The sequence below is a fragment of the Tachyglossus aculeatus genome, chromosome 2 (genome assembly GCF_015852505.1).
Source record: "Tachyglossus aculeatus isolate mTacAcu1 chromosome 2, mTacAcu1.pri, whole genome shotgun sequence".
Lineage (NCBI taxonomy): Eukaryota > Metazoa > Chordata > Mammalia > Monotremata > Tachyglossidae > Tachyglossus > Tachyglossus aculeatus.
In genome coordinates this window covers 154,767,183-154,777,939 of record NC_052067.1, presented here as the reverse complement: position 1 = coordinate 154,777,939, position 10,757 = coordinate 154,767,183, and the positions used below count along the sequence as shown (strand labels likewise).

At 44.1% G+C, this 10,757-nt stretch overlaps 1 non-coding gene across 1 annotated transcript; it reads right to left on the bottom strand.

Annotated features, from left to right (window-relative positions):
• Positions 1-4,627: 4,627 nt before the first annotated feature.
• LOC119924600 lies at positions 4,628-4,765 on the bottom strand. Its single transcript, XR_005449305.1, has one exon. It is a non-coding gene; the product is annotated as a small nucleolar RNA SNORA7 (small nucleolar RNA).
• Positions 4,766-10,757: the final 5,992 nt, after the last annotated feature.

The window sequence follows — 10,757 nt, the reverse complement described above, 5'->3', positions numbered from 1 at the left end:
GTGGCAGTACTCTTTGGGGATTCAACTGTCAATCATGTATGTCTAGACCAATTACAAATCATATTCAGAAAAGAAACACCTTCCCATAAACCCTTGCATTCTCAGAGAGACCTTGCTGAATGACAAAAAGTATTAGACTAATAATAATAATAATAATAATAATAATAATAATAATAGCATTTGTTAAGCCCTACTATGTGCCTGGCACTGTACTAAGCCTGGGGTGGATATGTACAAATTGGTTTAGACACAGTCCCTGTTTTACCTGGGGCTCACAGTCTTAATCCCCATTTTACAGATGAGGTAACTGAAGCCCAGAGAAGTGAAGTGACTTGCCCAAGGCCACACAGCAGATAAGCGGCAGAATCAGGATTAGAACCCAAAACCTTTTGTCTCCTAGGCCTGCGCTCTATCCCTTATGTTATGCTGCTACCCTAGGAGAATTTGGGTTCCCTCTGAACTGAAACTGGCGCTGTGTTATTTTGTACTATCAGCCTAGAGCTAAAAAGATTGACACCACCTAAAGCAGATAGGAATTAAATCTTTCCATCAACTACTGATAAAGAAGGCAATAAAGCTCCAGTGGCTATAACTGAACTACACCCACAAACAGGCAAGAGAAACTCAATCAATCCAGATTGGTGTAAATCTCCCCCCACTCACCCTTTCAATCAATCAACCATATTTATTTAGCATTTAACATGTGTTGCACATGTACTAAGTGTTTGGGAAAGTACAACATATCAGGGTTAGTAGACATGTCCCCTGCCCACAGTGAGCATACTTACATCTAGAAACATGCATGGTTTAATGCTGAACATAGAGGGAAACTATCACAGAATATTAAAGGAGAGATTCACTGCAACACCTGAAGGGTTTTAGGATGATTAACTGACCATCCACCCAGAAATAAGTTATAAGTGTCTGGCCATGCAGATTCAGACCTTCACAGAATGAGAGAACTTGAAATCCTAGTTTTAAGCTGAAATGATCACCAATAACATCTAAACCAAGTTAACCCACACTAACCTTCCCCTTTATCTCTGACGTTGCTTGGTGAGAGAGAAATGATTATCACGGATCTGAGATTTCTCTGGCAACACTCAAATCTCCTTCCTTCCTCCTCTTCCAGCTACAAGTGACTCCATCTCACCCCAGGGGGCTTTTCTCTCTGTTGTCTCAAAAGTCATGTTGACTTTTGATTCCAAAGGTCCTGGAAACTCCTTGTGGTAAGGAACATGTCTACCAACTCTGTTATATTGTACTCTCCCAAGTGTTTAGTACAGGTGCTCTGCACATGGATTGACTAATGGTTTGGAAGGGTGGGTGGGAGGAGGACTGTACCAATCTGGCTGCCATCTGTGGCTTGTCTTGGGTCCAGAATTCTTCAGGTGGGGGCTTCTACTAAAAGAAAAGCATGTTATATCCTGTTTGTGACTCATTATGAGGACCTTGGATCTCAGAATATTCTTCTGAATAGTACCATGGTATTTGGTGAATTTGATCAATGAAGACAGCTGAGCTGAAGCAATACACTGAGTTGAACAGTTCAGATAAACCTACCCCAAAAAAATTCTCCTTTTTCCTGGATTGTCAAATTTTGATCTGAATAGTTCAATTCAGCTAGTTGGTGAAGTGGCTAGAGTACAGGCCTGGGCATCAGGAGGTCCTGGGTTCTAATCCCAGATTTTCCACCTGTCTGCTGTGTGATCTTGGGCAAGTCACTTCACTTCTCTGGGCCTCAGTTGCCTCATCTGTAAAATGGGGATTGAGACTATGGGACAGGGACTATGTCCAACCTGATTGGCTTGTATCCACCTCAGTGCTTATTACAGTGCCCGACACAAAGTAAGCGCTTAACAAATACCACCGTTATTATTAGTAGTAGTTGTCTACACTTTCCATTCTCATTGCCTGTTAAGGCACAACCTTGGTGATGTTCTAGCTGTGCTAGAGTGAAACTAAAATTTGGAACTAGAGTTCTAAGAATATAACAACATAAGTCATGGGGAAGGTTATTAGTGAGTGAGAACAATAATCTACCCATTCCCGGATTCTGTCTATGACCGAGCCATAATAATAATAATTATTATTGTTATATTGTATATTAATAATAATAGTGGCATTTATTAAGCGCTTACTATGTGAAAAGCACTGTTCTAAGCACTAGGGAGGTTACAAGGTGATCAGGTTGTCCCATGTGAGGCTCACAATCTTAATCCCCATTTTACAGATGAGGTAACTGAGGCCCAGAGAAGTTAAGTGACTCGCCCAAAGTCACACAGCTGACAATCAGCAGAGTCAGGATTTCAACCCATGACCACTACTCCAAAGCCCATTCTCTTTCCACTGAGCCACGCTGCTATAGTTGTATTATTATAGTATTTGTTAAGCACTTACTATGTGCCAAATACTGTTCTAAGCACTGGGATAGATACTAGATAATGAGGTCGGACAAAGTCCTTGTCCCACATGGGGCTCACAGCCCTAATCCCCATTTTACAGATGAGGGAACTAAGTCACAGAGAAGTTAAGTGACTTGTCCAAGATCACACAGTACACACGTGGCAGAGTCAGGATTAGAACCCATAGCCTCTTTCCACTAGACTACACGGCTTGATGGTTCCTTCTCTGAGGCCCATCCAAGTATTTAATATCCTAACTTTCATCTCAATATCTCTAACTTTCCATGGGTCCTCTAGAGTTTGATCATTAGTACAGTGCTCTGCACATAGTAGATGCTCAAAGAATGCCAATGACCGACTGATGGACTGATAAATGGATTTATTCAAACCCCTCTTGAACTACTATTTCTACCGGCACAACCTATGCTACTAAAAAATTCCATATGCTTACTATCTACTTAATGGAAAAAAAAATGCTTCCTTTTGTTTGGAACCTATCCCCTTCAAGCTTCACTGAGTAAGCATTGGTGTTGTGGTATTGGATGAATAAAAATTCCATGTTCTCTCTGGAACAACATGTCATGGTTTGTAGACTTCAATCATGACTCCTATCAGCCTGCATCTTTTTAGACAGAAGTAATAATGATAGTATGTGAAGCACTTACTATGTGCCAGAAACTGTACAAAGCACTGGGGTGAATACAAGCAAATCGAGTTGGACAAAGTCCCTGTCCCATGCGGGGCTCACAGTCTCAACCCCCATTTTATAGACAACTGAGACCAAGTGAAGTGAGTTGCCCAAAGTCACACAGCAGACAGGTGGTGGAGCCAGGATTAGAACCCATGACCTTCTGACTCTCAGGCCCAGTCTCTATCCACTCTACCATGCTGTGTGGGAGTCAGAAGGGCCTGGCTTCTGATCCCAGCTCTGCCACTTTTCTGCTGTGTGAACTTTGGCTAATCACTCCACTTTTCTTTTACTTGATCTGTAAAATAGGGATTAAGTCTGTGAGCCCCTTGTGGGACATGGACTGTGTCCAACCTGATTAGTTTATGTCTATCTCAGCATTCAGAACAGAGACTGGCACAAAGTAAGTGCTTAACAAATATCATATAGAAGTGTCAATTCATCCAGACTACCCTTATAAGGAAGCTTTTCCATTCCCCTAATTATACTGGCTGTCCTCTCTCTCTCTTCACCAGTTCTATTACTATGTTTTCTCTAAGATACAGCGACAAAAAGTCCATATGGTCTTCTAGATTTGGAAGTACTATAGTTTTATACAGTGGCGCCCTACCCAAATGCGCTCAAGGTTCTGTGCCAACAAAGCATTAGGGAGAGTGGCAATTCAATGAAACAGTCACAAAAGAAGATCTAAGGGGAAGCACTAGATAATAGTTCACATTTATTGGCCTTCCATTAGATAAAGTTGAATGGTGTCCAAAGATGGCAGCGCAAAGTCATTTTTTAATATCTTCTGGGATTAGTTGGATGATAATCCGATTACCCTGAGGAGTCTTTGAAACACCATTGCTTCTGCAGCCTGGGAGCATAAGATTGATTTTTCCAATGTTAAACTTTAATAAATTGTAGAGCAAAGTATATGTCAAAGAAACCCTGATTTTATTAGTGAGTTTTTATTACATATATTTCTGAAGATAAATGTCCAGGTTTTTGGACTTTCAGCATGAAATTTTCCAATGTGAATCTTGCTAGCCTTTCATGATGCATAATTTTCATTTCATTTTTCCCATTACATCTAAATCTTTAAAACTAATACCTTTCTAGTTTCTCTATTTCTTTCCTCTATTCTTTCTCAGCAATCTGCAAATCCAGAGAAGTGGCAATTCCAGCTGCAGGATGACTATCGTTGTCTCCAAAATAGGAGTATATCTCACTGCAGTATCCTGGCTGGATTGAACGTTTAGTTGGAGTACTGTGAAGAGACCCAGCTTTGCTAAGGCAACCTCTGGCCACTTCGGTGTGCTCTGAATCATTGATTGTTGTTGTGCTATGCTGTCGAGTCTTGTCCGACCCATAGAGATGCCATGGACACATCTCTCCCAGAACGCCCTGCCTCCACCCGCAATCGTTCTGGTAGTGTAGCCACCTTGATAAAAATCCGGCAGTAGTTTGCCATTGCCTCCTTCTGCGCAATAAATTTGAGTCTCTGCCCTCGACTCTCTCCCATGCCTCTGCTGCCCAGCAGAGGTGAGTTTTGACTTGTAGCAGATGGCCTTCCACTTGCTAGCCACTGCCCAAGCTAGGAATGGAAGGGACAGGCCTCTGTTTGACTCTCCCTCCCATAGTCAAGACTGGTAGAGTACTGGAAACTCTCCAGGAGTGACCCTGAGCAGTGAATCATTGACTGGGACAGCAAATTCTTCTAACGTAGAAATGATCTCTGTGTGGGTGTGTATGCTTGTGCCTGTGTACATACACATGTACAGGTTATCCTAGGGACTACCTCCTTGGCAGCCCTCAAATGGCTATTGGCTGCACATGTGATTCCCAGCCAATCAGTGGAGATGGCAATAATAATAATAATTATAATAGTAATGATAGTATTTCTTAAGCACTTACTATGTGCAAAGCACTGTTCTAAGCGCTGGGGGGGATACAAAGTGATCAGGTTGTCCCATGTGGGGCTCACAGTCTTAATCCCCATTTTACAGATGAGGGAACTGAAGCACAGAGAAGGGAAGTGACTTGCCCAAAGTCACACAGCTGACAAGTGGTACAGTTGGGATTAATAATAATAATAATAATGGCATTTATTAAGCACTTACCACGTGCAAAGCACTGTTCTAAGTGCTGGGGAGGTTACAAGGTAATTAGGTTGTCCCATGGGGGGCTCACAGTCTTAATCCCCATTTTACAGATGAGGTAACTGAGGCACAGAGAAGTTAAGTGACTTGCCCAAAGTCACACAGCTAATTGCTGGAGCCAGGATTTGAACCTATGACCTCTGACTGCAAAGTCCATACTCTTTCCACTGAGCCATGCTGCTTCTCAATAGCCACCCATGACTTCTGACTCCCAAGCCTGTGCTTGTTCCACTGAGGCACGCTGCTTCTAGGGCAATTGCTGAGATCTGCTAACAGTACTGTAAATATCCCTTCTCAGGAATCAAAATTATTGTGCCCGTAATAACAGTAATAGTAATTGTGGTATTTGTTAAGCGCCTATGTGTAAAACACCGTACTAAGTGCTGGGATGGTTACAAATTAATCAGATTGGACACAGTCCCTTTTCCACATGGAGCTCATAGTATTAATCCCCATTTTACAGATGAGGTAACTGAAATACAGAGAATACTAATGATAATGATGATATTTGTTAAGCGCTTCCTATGTGTCAAGCACTGTTCTAAGAGCTGGGGTAGATATTAGGAAATCGGGTCGGACATAGTCCCTGTCCCACATGGGGCTCATGCTCTCAATCCCCATTTTACAGATGAGGGAACTGAGAGCCAGAGAAGTGAAGTGACTTGCCCAAGGTCACTCAGCAGACAAGTGGAAGAGCTGGGATTGGAACCCAGATCCTTCATACTCCCAGGCCCATGCTCTATCCATTAGGCCACACCCAACTTCCATCCTCCTAACTCTTGCTTCACCCTCTCATCCCAGTCCTTCTCATTCCCTCACACTCTCAAGCCCCCAAGTCCAGCTGCACCTCAATCTATTGTATTTATTAAATGTTTACTGAGAGCAGAGCACTGTACTAAGTGCTTGGGAGAGTACAATATTGCCAAGTTGGTAAACATGTTCCCTGCCCACAACAAGCTTACAGTCTAGAGGGATTAGTATATACCTCTTTCCTCTAACAGTAGGCCTCTCTCCAGACTGGCAGTGAAGATTCCAACTGAGCACTCAATCTCCTGCGTCTCCACCAACTAGATCCTCTCCATCACTCATTCCTTCGCCCTTTTGTCTTCTAGGGGGTGACATAATGGATGTTGATTTTTTCCAAATCCCTAATGCCTGGCCTGGCATTTCTGAACTCAAACATCCCTTTTGGGTTAGTATAATGTATTCATCAGGCACTGTCATTATAATTCAAAGGCCGAGATGCCAATGCAAAGGGAAGCAAATTTGAGCCGATTTTCCAGATTTGATCAATGTAGACATCTGCTTTAAATAATTCCAACTCTCTAGAGCTACTTTTCTCAGCAGCAGTTTCTGAGGTCTCAGTTCTCCATTTCACCTGCCAGTCCACAGCCCTGATGTTACATAAAGTGTTTCCTTATTTGTTCAATTCCAATTTTTATTTCAAGAGCCTCATCCAACAGCAGGTTAAATCCATCCATCACCCTTAGGGTGATGCAAGTAAAAACAGCTCTATTTACTACAGTGTGGGCAGAATAGATATAGCTGGAAACAGAAGAACCGTTTCATGTCTGTAACAGTAGTTTTCACAAGTACTGTGCTGTGGAGGAGACACAGAACATTTCTAAATACAGCACTGATCTAGGCATTTGGAAACATACAAAACGCATACAAATTGAAGACAGTTCCTGCCCACAGGAACTTAAAACCCAGGGGTAGACACATAAGCCCCCCATAAAATCTAACTTTCAAATATCACAACGTTCCCCAATTTAATCCTCAACATTCGAGGTCATATAATCTCCCTACCCATCTCTAACACTTAGTATTCAATGCAGTATTTTAATACACTTAGTATTTTGATGCATTTGCCCCCATGAGGCAGTGTGTGCAATAAAAATCAAATGGTGTGAAACCAAGGGAGCTGGGGTCTATAGGTGCTGTATCCTGCATGACCCTATTAGGGCTATAGGGCAGAAAGGCAGAAAAGCGGGCTTGCTTAAGAATGGAAAGCAAAAAGCCAGGTTTGCAAAACAGAATGTAAGGAGGAAGGTCAGTTGCTAAAGTGATGAATAGTGTAGGAGAATACAAATATCCTATGGAAACTGGTTGAGTATAGATGATGATCCCTTGTATCAAGGCTTCATGGTAAGGCTGTGGGGCAACAAGGAAGTGACAATCTTGAAAAGCGGAGGAGACGATCTTGTAGGAGGGCAGCGGGGCCCAATCACCCAATCGCAGGAGGATGCAAATGGTGGAGAGGACCAGTAGTCACCTAGATGCTCTGAAGGTGCCCATTAGCCTGCTGTGTGAACTTGAGCAAGTCACTTAACTTCTTTGAGAAGCAGCATGTCCTAATGGATAGATTCTGGCCCTGGAAGTCAGAAGGACTTTGATTCTAAAACCAGCTCTGCCACTTGTCTTCTGTGTGACGTGGACAAATCTTAATCCCCATTTTACCATTGAGGTAACTGAGGCACCAAGAATTTAGATGACTTGGCCAAGGTGACTTGTCACTGCAGACAAGTGACAGAGTCGGGATTAGAACCCTGGGCTCTATCCACTAGGTAACACTGCTTATGCTAACATCTGCAGTAGTTTAGAATCATTTCATCTCTCAATCAATGGAATTTATCTAACATTTATTCTGTGCAGAGTGCTGCACTAAGGGTTTGGAAGACAATGTTATGACAGGGTTGGTAGACATGTTCCCTGCCCACAAGGAGCTTACAATCTAGAAGGGGAGACATCCCTTGAAATAAATCATGTATATGTTCATAGGTGCTGTGGGGCTGAGGGTGGGGTGACCACTAAGTGTTAAAGAGTCCAAATCCAGGTGCATGGGAGATGCAGAAGGGAGAGGGACTAGAAAAAATGAAGTCTCATCTCCATCCTATTTTCTTTACCTCCTGAATTACCTAGGCATTTGACTTTAACCACTTGGGTACTCACCCCACCCCATCTCACAAAATTTATGTATGTCTTTTTATACTCTGTTGCTTTCCCCTATTCATAATTTAATTATTTCATTCATTCAATCATATTAATTGAGTGCTTACTGTGTGCAGAGCACTGTACTAAGTGCTTGGGAAGTACAAATCAGCAACATATAGAGATAGTTCCTACCCAACAATGGGCTCACAGTCTAGAAGAGGAGGCAGACAAAAAAAAACCCCAAAACAAGTAGACAGGTGTCAATAGCAGCAGAATTAATAGAATTATAGCTATATACACATTATTAATAAAATAGAGTAATAAATATGTACAAGTATACACAAGTGCTGTGGGAAGGGGAAGGGGGAAGGGCGGGGAGGGATGAAGAGGGGACGAGGAGGAGAGGAAAAAGGTGGGGGCTCAGTCTGGGAAGGCATCCTGGAGGTGGTGAGCTCTCAGTAGAGCTTTGAAGGGAGGAAAAGAACTAGTTTGGTGGATGCATGGAGGGAGGGCATTCCAGGCCAGAGGTAGGTTGTGGGCCAGTGGTCGATGGTGGGACAGGCGAGAATGAGGCATAGTGAGGAGGTTAGCAGCAGAGGAGCAGAGTGTGTGGGCTGGGCTATAGAAGGAGAGAATGGAGGGGAGGTAGGAGGGTGGAGGTGATGGAGAGCCTTGAAGCCAAGGGTGAGGAATTTTTGCTTGATTCGAAGGTTTATAGGCAACCACTGGAGATTTTTGAGGAGGGGAGTGACATGCCCAGAGCATTTCTTTACAAAGATAATCCAGGCAACAGAGTGAAGTATAGACTGAAGTGGGGAGAGACAGGAGGATGGGAGATCAGAAAGGAGGCTGATGCAGTAATCCAGTCGGGATAGGATGAGAGATTGAACCAGCAAGGTAGTGGTTTGGTTGGAGAGGAAAGGGCAGATCTTGGTGATGCTGTGGAGGTGAGACCGGCAGGTTTTGGTAACAGATTGGATGTGTGGGGTGAACGAGAGTGGAGTCAAGGATGATACCAAGGTTGAGGGCTTGTGAGACGGGAAGGATGGTAGTGCCTTCTATAGTGACGGGAAAGTCAGGGAGAGGGCAGGGTTTGGGAGGGAAAATAAGGAGCTCCGTCTTGGACATATTGAGTTTTAGATTCATTTATTCAATCATATTTAAGTGCTTACTGTGTGCAGAGCACTGTACTAAGCACCTGGGAAGTACAAGTTGGCAACATATAGAGAAGGTCCCTACCCAACAGCGGGCTCACAGTCTAGAAGGGGGAGACAGACAACCAAACATATTAACAAAATAATATAAATAGAATAGTAAATATGTACAAGGAAAATAGAGTACTAAATATGTACAAAAATATATACAGGTGCTGGGGGGGGAAGGATGTAAGGGGGGGACGGGGAGGGGGAGGAGGGGGAAAGGAAAGAGGGGACTCAGTGTGGGAAGGCCTCCTGGAGTAGGTGAGCTCTCAGTAGGGCCTTGAAGGGAGGAAGAGAGCTAGCTTGGCGGATGTGGGGAGGGAGGGCATTCCAGGCCCGGGGGATGTCGTGGGCCGGGGGTCGACGCGGGAAAGGTGAGAACGAGGCACGGTGAGGAGATTAGTGGCAGAGGAGCGGAGAGTGCGGGCTGGGCTGGAGAAGGAGAGAAGGGAGCTGAGGTAGGAGGGGGCGAGGGGATGGGCAGCCTTGAAGCCAAGGGTGAGGAGTTTCTGCCTGATGCGCAGATTGATTGGTAGCCACTGGAGATTTTTGAGGAGGGGAGTAACATGCCCAGAGCGCTTCTGGACAAAGACAACCCGGGCAGCGGCGTGAAGTATGGATTGAAGTGGGGAGAGACAGGAGGATGAGAGATCAGAGAGGAGGCTGATACAGTAGTCCAGATGGGATAGGATGAGAGCTTGAACGAGCAGGGTAGCAGTTTGGATGGAGAGGAAAGGGTGGATCTTGGAGCTGAGACCGGCAGGTTTTGGTGACGGCTTGGATGTGAGGGGTGAATGAGAGAGTGGAGTCGAGGATGACCCTAAGGTTGCAGGCTTGTGAGACGGGAAAGATGGTAGTGCCGTCAACAGTGATGGGAAAGTCAGGGAGAGGGCAGGGTTTGGGAGGGAAGACAAGGAGTTCAGTCTTGGACATGCTGAGTTTTAGGTGGCAGGCAGACATCCAGATGGAGATGTCCTGAAGGCAGGAGGAGATGCGAGCCTGGAGGGAGGGGGAGAGAGCAGGGGCAGAGATGTAGATTGTACAGTGTATGGCACATAGTAAGCGCTTAACAAATACCGTGAAAAGTAAAAAATAGTAGACTTGCCACCAGGTTGCCCTCTTATAATGTAACGAAATCTAACGCTGTGAAAAGGAATATGTAGCAAGACCCCAAACCTCCATACCCCTTGATGCAAAATGCCAGAATAAACACGTTCTCTAGAATGGGAGAAGAGAAATCCAGATGACTGACAGTGAGAAGAGATGTCATTTTAGCAGACTACCTTTCTGCATAGAAAATCAATAGTGATTCTAGCTTAGTCTAAATGCTCTCATTTCTGGCATAATACATGTTTTTACTACCCGTTTTGGCAAGAATGTTGTTAGGGAA